Below are 10,171 nucleotides of genomic sequence, written 5' to 3' on the forward strand. Positions count from 1 at the left end.
AATGGTGTTGTAAAATAAATAAAAAAGCTATAATAAATATAAAATAAAAAAATATAAATATATTCTTATCTCACTATAAGTAATTTTTATATTTACTAATATTATAGATACTTTAGTTTAAAACTAAAGAGAGATAAAAGAGAGAAAATATTTGTATAATAAGAGAGAAGAGAAGATTGTTTTTTATTAATGTGTATTGCTTCAATCGTAGCTTCTCTTATTTATACATGTAACAAGACTTGATTTTTAAACTTCATTTATTTTGATTCTGTCGTGAAAAGAGGTTCCTTCGGTATTGAGAAGGTTGCCCCACATGGTCATCCATATCTTTATCACAACACTTCTCTTTGGATGACCATTTAGTATTATTGCCTCGTTAAAATCTTACTAAAAAAAATCCAATGGGAAAAAACCTTAGTGAAGGAAAAAGAGTACAATATCCTTTAGTAATAGGGACTGCCTTATTAAAAACCTTGTCAAAAAAAACCCAATGGGAAAAAATACCAGACGAAGGAAAAAAGAGTACAGTCTCCCCCTCTTGTCGACATCATTTAATGTCTCGAAATCGGCGCATCCCAATCTCATGTACCAATCTTTCAAAGGAGGATTTTGGGAGTGATTTTATAAATAAATCTGCCAGATTGTCACTTGAGCGGATCTGTTGGACATCAATTGTCCCTTGATTTTGAAAATCATGAGTGAAGAAGAATTTGGAAGAAATATGCTTTGTTCTATCACCTTTGATGTATCCGCCTTTAAGTTGAGTAATACGTGCTGTATTGTCTTCAAACAGGACAGTTGGAGTTATCTTATGATCAATTAGTCCACATGATGACAGAATATATTGGATCAGACTCCTGAACCAAAAACACTCGCGACTAGCTTCATGAATCGCTAGTATTTCGGCATGATTAGAGGAGGTTGCTGCTATCGTCTATTTCATGGACCTTCATGATATAGTTGTACCACCATATGTGAACAGGTATCCTGTTTGAGATCTCCCTTTGTGTGGATCAGATAAGTATCCAGCATCTGCATAGCCAACTAGTTGTGACTTGGATCCATAGGGATAAAATAATCCCATATCTATCATTCCATAAAGATATCGAAAGATTTGTTTGATTCCACTCCAATGTCTTCTGGTTGGAGAGGAACTATATTTTGCTAGTAAATTCACAGCAAATGATATATCGGGTCGTGTATTATTAGCAAGATACATTAGCGCTCTAATGGCATTAAGATATGGTACTTCAGGACCAAGGATATCTTCATTCTCTTCTTTAGGACGGAATTGATCCTTTTCCACATCCAAAGATCTTACGATCATTGGGATACTCAAGGGATGTGACTTATCCATATAAAATCTTTTCAAGATCTTCTCTGTGCATGTTGTTTGATGAATAAATATCCCATTTTTTATATGCTCGATCTGCAAGCCGAGACAAAATTTAGTCTTTCCAAGATCTTTCATATCAAACTCTTCTTTTAGAGTTTTTATAATTGTTGGAATCTCTTCAGGAGTTCCAATGATATTTAAATTATCAACGTACACAGCAATTATAATGAATCCAGATGTAAATTTTCTTATGAAAACACATGGACAGATATCATCATTTTTTAATCCATTTTTGGCCAGATACTCAATAAGACGATTATACCACATTCGTCCAGATTACTTTAGACCGTATAAAGATCTTTGCAATTTGACTGAGTATAACCCTTGTGAATATTCATTGGATGGTTTAGATATCTTTAGTCATTCAGGAACTTTCATATAGATATCACGATCTAATGAGTCGTATAAGTAGGCTGTTACCAGATCCATTAAATGCATATGCAGTTTATGATATGCAGATAAACTGACCAAATAACGCAATGTTATCGCATCCACTACAGGGGAATACATTTCTTCATAATCTATACTGGACCTTTGTAAAAAACCTTGTGCCACAAGTCAGGCTTTATAGCGCACAACTTCATTTTTCTCATTTCGTTTTCTCACAAATACCCATCGATATCCAACAGGTTTTACATCTTCAGGTGTACGGACTAGAGGTCCAAAGACTTCACGTTTTGCAAGTGAGTCTAATTCAGCCTTCATGGCTTCTTTCCATTTTGGCCAATCATTCATTTGTTGACATTCTTCGATTGATATTGGCTCAAGATCCTTACTTTCATGCATGATATTTAATGCCACATTATATGCAAATATTTCATTGACAATTGTCTTATTTCTGTCCCATTTCTCTCCTATAAAGACATAATTTATCAAGATCTCGTCATTTTCACAATTTTCAGGTACCTAAACGTCTTCTGGCGTTAAAACTATATCAAAATTTTGGACAACTGTAGGTGTCTTTACTATGTCTTTTTCAACAGGAATCGTATTTACCTCTTTTCTTTTTCAAGGATTTTTGTCTTTGGAACCAACAGGCCTGCCACGCTTCTGGCGTGAGTTTGCTTCTTATTCTCTCCCCCTAATGTTGGAAATTTTGATTCATCAAAATGACAATCCGCAAACTGAGCTTTAAATACATCTCCAGTTTGTATCTCAAGATACCTCACATAGAGGGAGAATCATATCCAACATATATCCCCAATTTTCTTTGGGGTCCCATTTTGGTGCGATTAGGTGGTGTAATGGGAACATATATCGCACACCCAAATATTCTTAAATGGGAAACATTTGGCTGCTGGCCAAATGCTAATTGCATAGGAGAGAACTGATGGTAACTCGTTGGCCTCAAAGGAATGAGTGCTGCGGCATGTAAAATAGCATGCCCTCAAACCGAGGTTGGAAGATTTGTTCTCATAAGTAAGGGTCTAGCAATTAATTGGAGTGTTTAATAAGTGATTCTACTAACCCATTTTGTGTGTGAACATAAGCTACTGGATGTTCAACACTTATTCCATTAGCCATACAATAAGCATCAAATGCTTGGGAACTAAATTCATCAGCATTATCAAGACAAATTGCTTTTATTGGATTTTCTGGAAACTATGCTTTTAATCGAATAATTTGAGACAGTAATCTCGCAAACGCCAGGTTGCGAGAAGATAATAAGCACACATGTGACCATCTCGAAGATGCGTCTATTAGGACCATAAAATATGTAAAAGATCCACATGGTGGATGAATAGGTCCACATATATCACCTTGAATCCTTTCTAGAAACTTAGGGGACTCAAATCCAATATTTACTGGTGATGGCCTTAAAATTAACTTCCCTTGAGAACATGCAGCACAACAAAATTCACTAGATTTAAGAAATCTTCTGGTTCTTTAGTGAATGTCCATGGGAGTTTTCAATAATTCTCCGCATCATGGTTGTTCCCGGATGACCCAATCGGTCGTGTCAAGTTATAAATTTATTTGGGCTAGTAAACTTCTGGTTTACAGTAGCATGTGATTCAATTGTACTAATTTTGGTATAATATAACCCAGATGAAAGTGAGGGCAACTTTTCTAATATAACCCTTTTATTTGAATCATGAATTGTGATACATAAGAACTCATGATTTCCCTCATTCATTGTTTCAATATGATATTCATTTCGGCGAATATCTTTAAAGCTCAACAAGTTCCTCAGAGACTTGGTAGATAATAGTACATTATTTATTATAAATTTTGTTCCTCCAGGAAATAAAATTATAGCTCTTTCGGAGCCTTCTATCACATTGTCTGAGCCAATAATAGTATTAACATATTCTTCTTTTGGCACCAGATGGATAAAATATATATCACTTTTGAGAACAGTATGCGAACTTGCACTATCCGCAAGGCATACATCTTCATTATATATCCTTGCCATTTTCTTCAAAGACAAATAATAATAATAAAATGAGTAGTAATACATGCACAGGTAAATTGAAGATTTGATCGGAATTATTTTTTTAAAAAATACTATACATAAAAATAATGTCATATACTGAAATTTTATTTTAAAACTTGACACATTTAATTATTTCAAAATTCATAAACATTAATATTTCATTACTTATATACATCATATTTGAAACTTGAATACGTAGAAAATAAAATTTAATAACAAGTTTCTTACATTATTTATTTACATGAATACTTAACAATCTCACATATTAAACTATTCCATCATTGATCAAATGACCAATATTTCCTTCAGAATCTTCAAAGAAATCAGATACATCATAATGAGTGGTGGAATTTTCAGCATCATTTGAAACAAAATTTGTTTTCTTTCCTTTGTCATCCTTTTTCAAAGATGCTTGGTAAAGATCGACTAGGTGCCTTGGGGTACGACAGGTACGTGACCAATGGCCCTTTCTACCACAACGGAAACACTTATCCTCTGTTGATTTATTTTGCCCAATATTTCTTTCTTTATCCCACTTCAGGTGAGATCCTCTCTTTTGAATATAATTCCTTTTCTTTCCATAATTTTTCTTGTTATTAAAATCTTGCCATTTACCTCTTCTGGGGTGATGATTTGCCGCATTTACTTCAGAAAATGGGGCGGCGCTAGCAGGTCACGCTTCGTGATTCTTTAAGAGCAACTCATTGTTGCGTTCAGCAATAAGAAGGTAAGAAATTAACTCAGAATATTTTTTAAACCATTTTTCTCGATACTGCTGTTGCAGGAGCACATTTGAGGCATGGAAGGTTGAGAAAATTTTCTCCAACATATCATGGTCAATTATCTTTTCTCCACAAAATTTCATTCGTGAGGTGATTCGAAACATTGCAGAATTATATTCATTTATGGATTTAAAATCTAGTAAACGCAAGTGCATTCATTCATATCGGGTTTGAGAAAGTATCACTATTTTTTTATGATTGTACCTTTCTTCAAGGTCTTTCCAAAGATCTGCAAGATCTTTTAATGTGAGATATTCATTTTTCAATCCTTCGTCAAGATGACGACGAAGAAAAATCATGGCTTTAGCTTTATCCTTCTAGGATGCATTATTTTCAGCTTTAATGGTATCTCCAAGATCCATTGAATCAAGATGGATTTTAGCATCTAATATCCATGATAAATAATTGTTTCCAGATATATCAAGAGCATTAAATTCAAGATGAGAGAGCTTCGACATAATGAAAATTTGTTACTTGAGTCTTTCTAAAAATTTGATCAGAGTCTCGTGCTGATAACATGTTGTAAAATAAATAAGGAAGCTATAACAAATGTAAAATAGAGAAATATAAATATGCTCTTATCTCACTATAAGTAATCTCTATATTTACTAATATTATAGATACTTTAGTTTAAAACTAAAGAGAGAAAAAAGAGAGAAAATATTTGTATAATAAGAGAGAAGAGGAGATTGTCTTTTATTGATGTGTATTACTTCAACCGTAGCTTCTCTTATTTATACATGTAACAAGACTTGATTTTCAAACTTCATTTATTTTGATTCTGTCTTGAAAAGAGGTTCCTTTAGTATTGAGAAGGTTAGCCCACGTGGTCATCCGTATCCTTATCACAACAAATGATAGTTAAATTTAATTTTGTTATCTTAGTTAGTATTAGTCTTAGCTCCCTTCATAGCAACACGTATATCTATTGTTGGAATAAATAATTTTATTAATCTAGATCATATATATTGAATCACCAAAAATATATCATAATGTGGAAGCATATCTTTACTTATAAAAGTCAGAAATTGATGGAAGGATTTGGATCTTGTGGTTCTTTCAATCTTTCTTAACCAAAGTCTTTTGTATTCTTAGGTGGCTGAATTGTAACTTTTCTGATGGGGAAAGAGCACAAAGGTGGCTTTGGTATATTGGGACCGAAACTCACTATTTATATTTGAGCATAGAACCCATTAAACCCTGAAACCCAAATAAAATAGTATCTAAAGTCCAAAAAATAATATATCTAAAATCCAAAAGATAATTATCTAAATTCCAAAAGATAATATCTAATTTTATTCTCATTTAATTCCAAATAAAAAATAATTATGACTTATTCATTTTAGCATTTATATCAATAAATGAGATCACCATTATATAAGTCATTTAATTTGAAATAGCATAATTTGTGATTATTATAATTAATATATGTATTGCCCACAAACAAATTAGGAAATTAAAATAATTTCCTAACAATCTCCTACTTGGACTATACATATATTCTTTCTTGACATAATCACATCTTATAAACTATATGCGTGCATCTGAATGTTATTTCTCTCATTACTTTAACAATTTGGTCCGTCTCATACATTAGATATGGAGCTACCGCAGCTTTTATCACATTAATGTCGTGACTAAACCACGACAATCACCATCCTAATATACTTAACGACATAGATCAAATTTGGATGAGTAATATGAAAATTACATGCCAAGTGATCTCATGCATGTCTATTTTCAGCTGGTCCAATTTTAAAAACTTTATTGAGATCAAACACAAAAATATTTCACCTAACATGAAATAAACCATCAACTTAATTCTACAGAAAGTAATTCAATTATCTGTCATAGGACATATAGCATAAAATAAACTCCCACTAAACCAAGGCATCACAAATATTGACACTCATCCGAGCAGTGTGCTCATGAAAGACTTTAGGGATCAATTCCTTGGTTAACGAGTCTACTAGCATATACTCTGTTCCTATATGTTCTATGAAAATCTGTTTTTCTTAAACTTTCTCCTTAACAACTAAGAACTTGATGTCTATATGCTTTGATTTTGTCAAACTCTTATTGTTTTTGAAGTATAGTATTATTGACTTATTGTTACAAAATATCTTTAATGGTCTTTCAATGTCATCTACTATGAAGCTCATTGACAAAGTTTCGCAACCATATGCCACGAAATCGGAATCAGAGTACCCAATGCTCTCCAAATTTTCTGATCTCTGATAAGTAAGCATGTAATCCTTTGTTCTCTTTAGATAACACATTACGCGTTTAACAACTATCTAATTATCTATGTACGGATTGCTCAAGTATTTACCTAACACTCCTAGTATAAATGATACATCAGAATGTGTGCAGACTTGAGTATACATTAAATTCCCTAGTGCTAATGTATAAGGTTTATCATGCATTGCTGTCTTCTCAAGATCATTTTTGGGCATTGCTTGAGACTAAACTTGTCTTCTTTAACTACGGGTGTGTCCATTGGTCTACAACTTTTCATGACATATCTACTTAAAATCTTTTTTTTATATAGTTCTTTTGTGATAATCCAAGAATACCTTGAAAGCGATCTCTTAGTATCTCGATTCCTAATACAAAAGGGGCATCACCAAGATCTTTCATTTCAAATTTGTTCGATAGAAATTTCTTAGTTTCATGCGACAAGCCTATATCGTTACTGGCAAATAGAATGTCATCAACATATAAGACCAAAAATATATATTTACTCCCACTGAACTTGCGGTATACATATTTATCTATAATATTTATCTCAAAACCATATGAGGTAATGCCTTAAACTTGTGATACCATTGACGGGAAGCTTGTTTGAGATCATAGATGAATTTTCTCCTCCTTTTTTTTTGTTGGATTTCCTTAATGGTACTTCTTGAGTTTGTTGAGCTTGCTGTATGGGTTGGGGTCGAGGAGGATTCTCATCATTTTTTTTGTACTGTAGCAGTATCTTAAGCAACAACAATGTTCTCATTATTCTCTTGTACTATAACTGAATCTACAGTAGAATTCTCATTGTACTCTTGTACTATAATTGTATCTTGAACAATAATAGGCACAAGGACCCGATCATTGTCAGTTTAGAATCCTCATCAAAAGCAACATTCCTAGTATTTTCTTTACCCCTCCCAAACTCAACATCTTCAAGAAATCTTGCATTTCCCGTTTCAAAAATAGACTTTGATGCAAGTTTGTAAAACTTGTACCCCTATGAACGCTCAGCGTAACCAATAAAGTAGCAACTAATTGTCATTGAGTCCAATTTTTTTTCATGCGGGCTATAAGGTCGCGCCTCAGCTAGACATCCCCAAAAATGCAAATGCCTTATACTGGGCCTTTTTCCTGTCCAAATTTCATAAGGGGTTTCGCTAACTACTTTGCTTGATACCCTATTAAGAATATACACTGCGATCTTTAAGGCTTCTCTCCATAGTGATTCAGGCAAGGAAGAATGACTAATCATACTTCCCACCATGTCCTTAAGAGTATGGTTCCTGCACTCTGCAATACCATTCATGCTAAGTTTTTTTGGCATGGTTTATTACAAAATAATACCGCACTCCTCTAGGAAAAGAGAAAAAGGCCTGGAACGTTGCTCACCTGAACCGTCATATTTTTCGTAGTATTCACCACCACAATTAGATTTGACAGCTTTAATTTTCTCCCCAAGTTGAAGTTTAACTTCAGCTTTGAAAGACTTAAAAACATCCAAGACTTGAGACTTTTCAAGAATTAAATATAGATACTCGTAACGAGAGTAATCATCTATGAACGTGATAAAGTACTGTTGTCCATTCCAAGAGACAGTAGGGAATGTGCCACATATATCGGTATGTATCAGTTCTAAGACATATTTAGCTCTATCAGCACCTAATTTTCTTTTATTTGTCCTTTTTCCCTTTATGCACTCAATACAGACTTCAAAGTCTGCAAAATTTAAGGGTCCAAGAATTTTATCCGACACGAATCTCTGAATTCTTTGTTTAGAGATGTGACCTAGGCGTTTGTGCCATAATGATGCCAAATTCTCATTTAATTTTCGTTTTGTACTTGTCTGTAGTATTTCATTATTATAGGAATCCAAATCAAACATATATAGATTATCCACCAAACAACCAGAGTAAATATTATTCGAATTATAAAAGAGAGTGACTTTATTGTTTCCGAATGAATAAAAATAACCTGATTTGTCCAAACGAAAAACAAAAACTAAATTCTATCTAAATGACAGTGCATAAAATGTCTCTAATAAATCCAAGTAAAATCCACTCGTGGAACATAATCTTAAGGTTCCCATAGCTTCGACTGCAACTATATTGTCGTCTGCCACATAGATGTATCTTTCAGCATCACTTGGCGGTCGGCTCCACAGATAACCCTGATAATAACACTTACATGAGTAGTAGTAGCAGAATCTACCCACCAAGTATCAACAGGTGCATAACTTAAACTAGTCTCAGAACAAACGAAAGTAAGAATTGTATCATTTTTTACACGCCAAGTGGCATATTTGGTATAATTCTTATTCATGTGTCCAATCTTCTTACAGAAGAAAGAAACTTGATCCTATTTCTTAGCCTTTTCTGCTAAGAAGGCACATCCGCAGTAGTATCACGCTTTCTTTTATACTGAGAAAATGAAGTCATGTGAGCACTGTCAGTCTTATCTTGCTATAGCCTCTCTTCTTCTTGCACAGAGTGAGATATAAGCTCATTTAAAGACCAAGTGTCCTTCAAAGTGTTATAACTCACTTTGAATTGCCTAAAGTGTACAGGAAGGGGGATCAAAATGAAATACGCGAGTAAATTTTCAGACAACTCTAACTTTAGTGCTTTTAATTTTGAAGCAAGATGAGACATTTTCATAATGTATTCCCTTATGTTCCCTTTACCTTTATACCTCATGGAGACAAATTTGCTCAAAAGACTACTTGCCTCCGCCTTGTCATTCTTAACAAAGAATTTTTTAACATCTTTCAAGAACTGTTTGGCATCTTTATCCTCAGTAATTGAGCCTCAAGATGCCTCAGGAATTGAGCATTTCATGATCATAATGCTCATTCGATTGGATCTCTCCCACTTCTCTATTTTAACCTCGTTGAGATTTTCTGGAGTAGAAGTAGGTTTCTCCTCTCGAAGAGCTATATCCAAATCCATACAATCGAGGACAATCTCCACAATATCCTTCCAAACTTTAAAGTTTGAACCATTCAACATAGGAATACTGCTAATTTATGCAGAAACATTGGTAGTTGAAGGCATAGTTTCTGGATTACAACAAAAGAATATGCAGTAAAAATTAGTTAAATAATGGAAAAAAGTCCATATTGAGATATCTAGAACAATATTAATTTTCAATCTTTGGATAGAAAATTAACTATAAGTGATACTCTCATTGTAGTAATCAAATATTGTCAAACTTTCTGTCACACATTAAACCTTTCTTTGGACCGACTGAATGCGCACATGGAAACTTAAACTTCGTAACCTATTTATTATCGCAAATATTTTTTTATTAATTGGCCAA

Source organism: Arachis duranensis, chromosome 4, assembly GCF_000817695.3.
Source record: "Arachis duranensis cultivar V14167 chromosome 4, aradu.V14167.gnm2.J7QH, whole genome shotgun sequence".
NCBI classification, from domain to species: Eukaryota; Viridiplantae; Streptophyta; class Magnoliopsida; order Fabales; family Fabaceae; genus Arachis; species Arachis duranensis.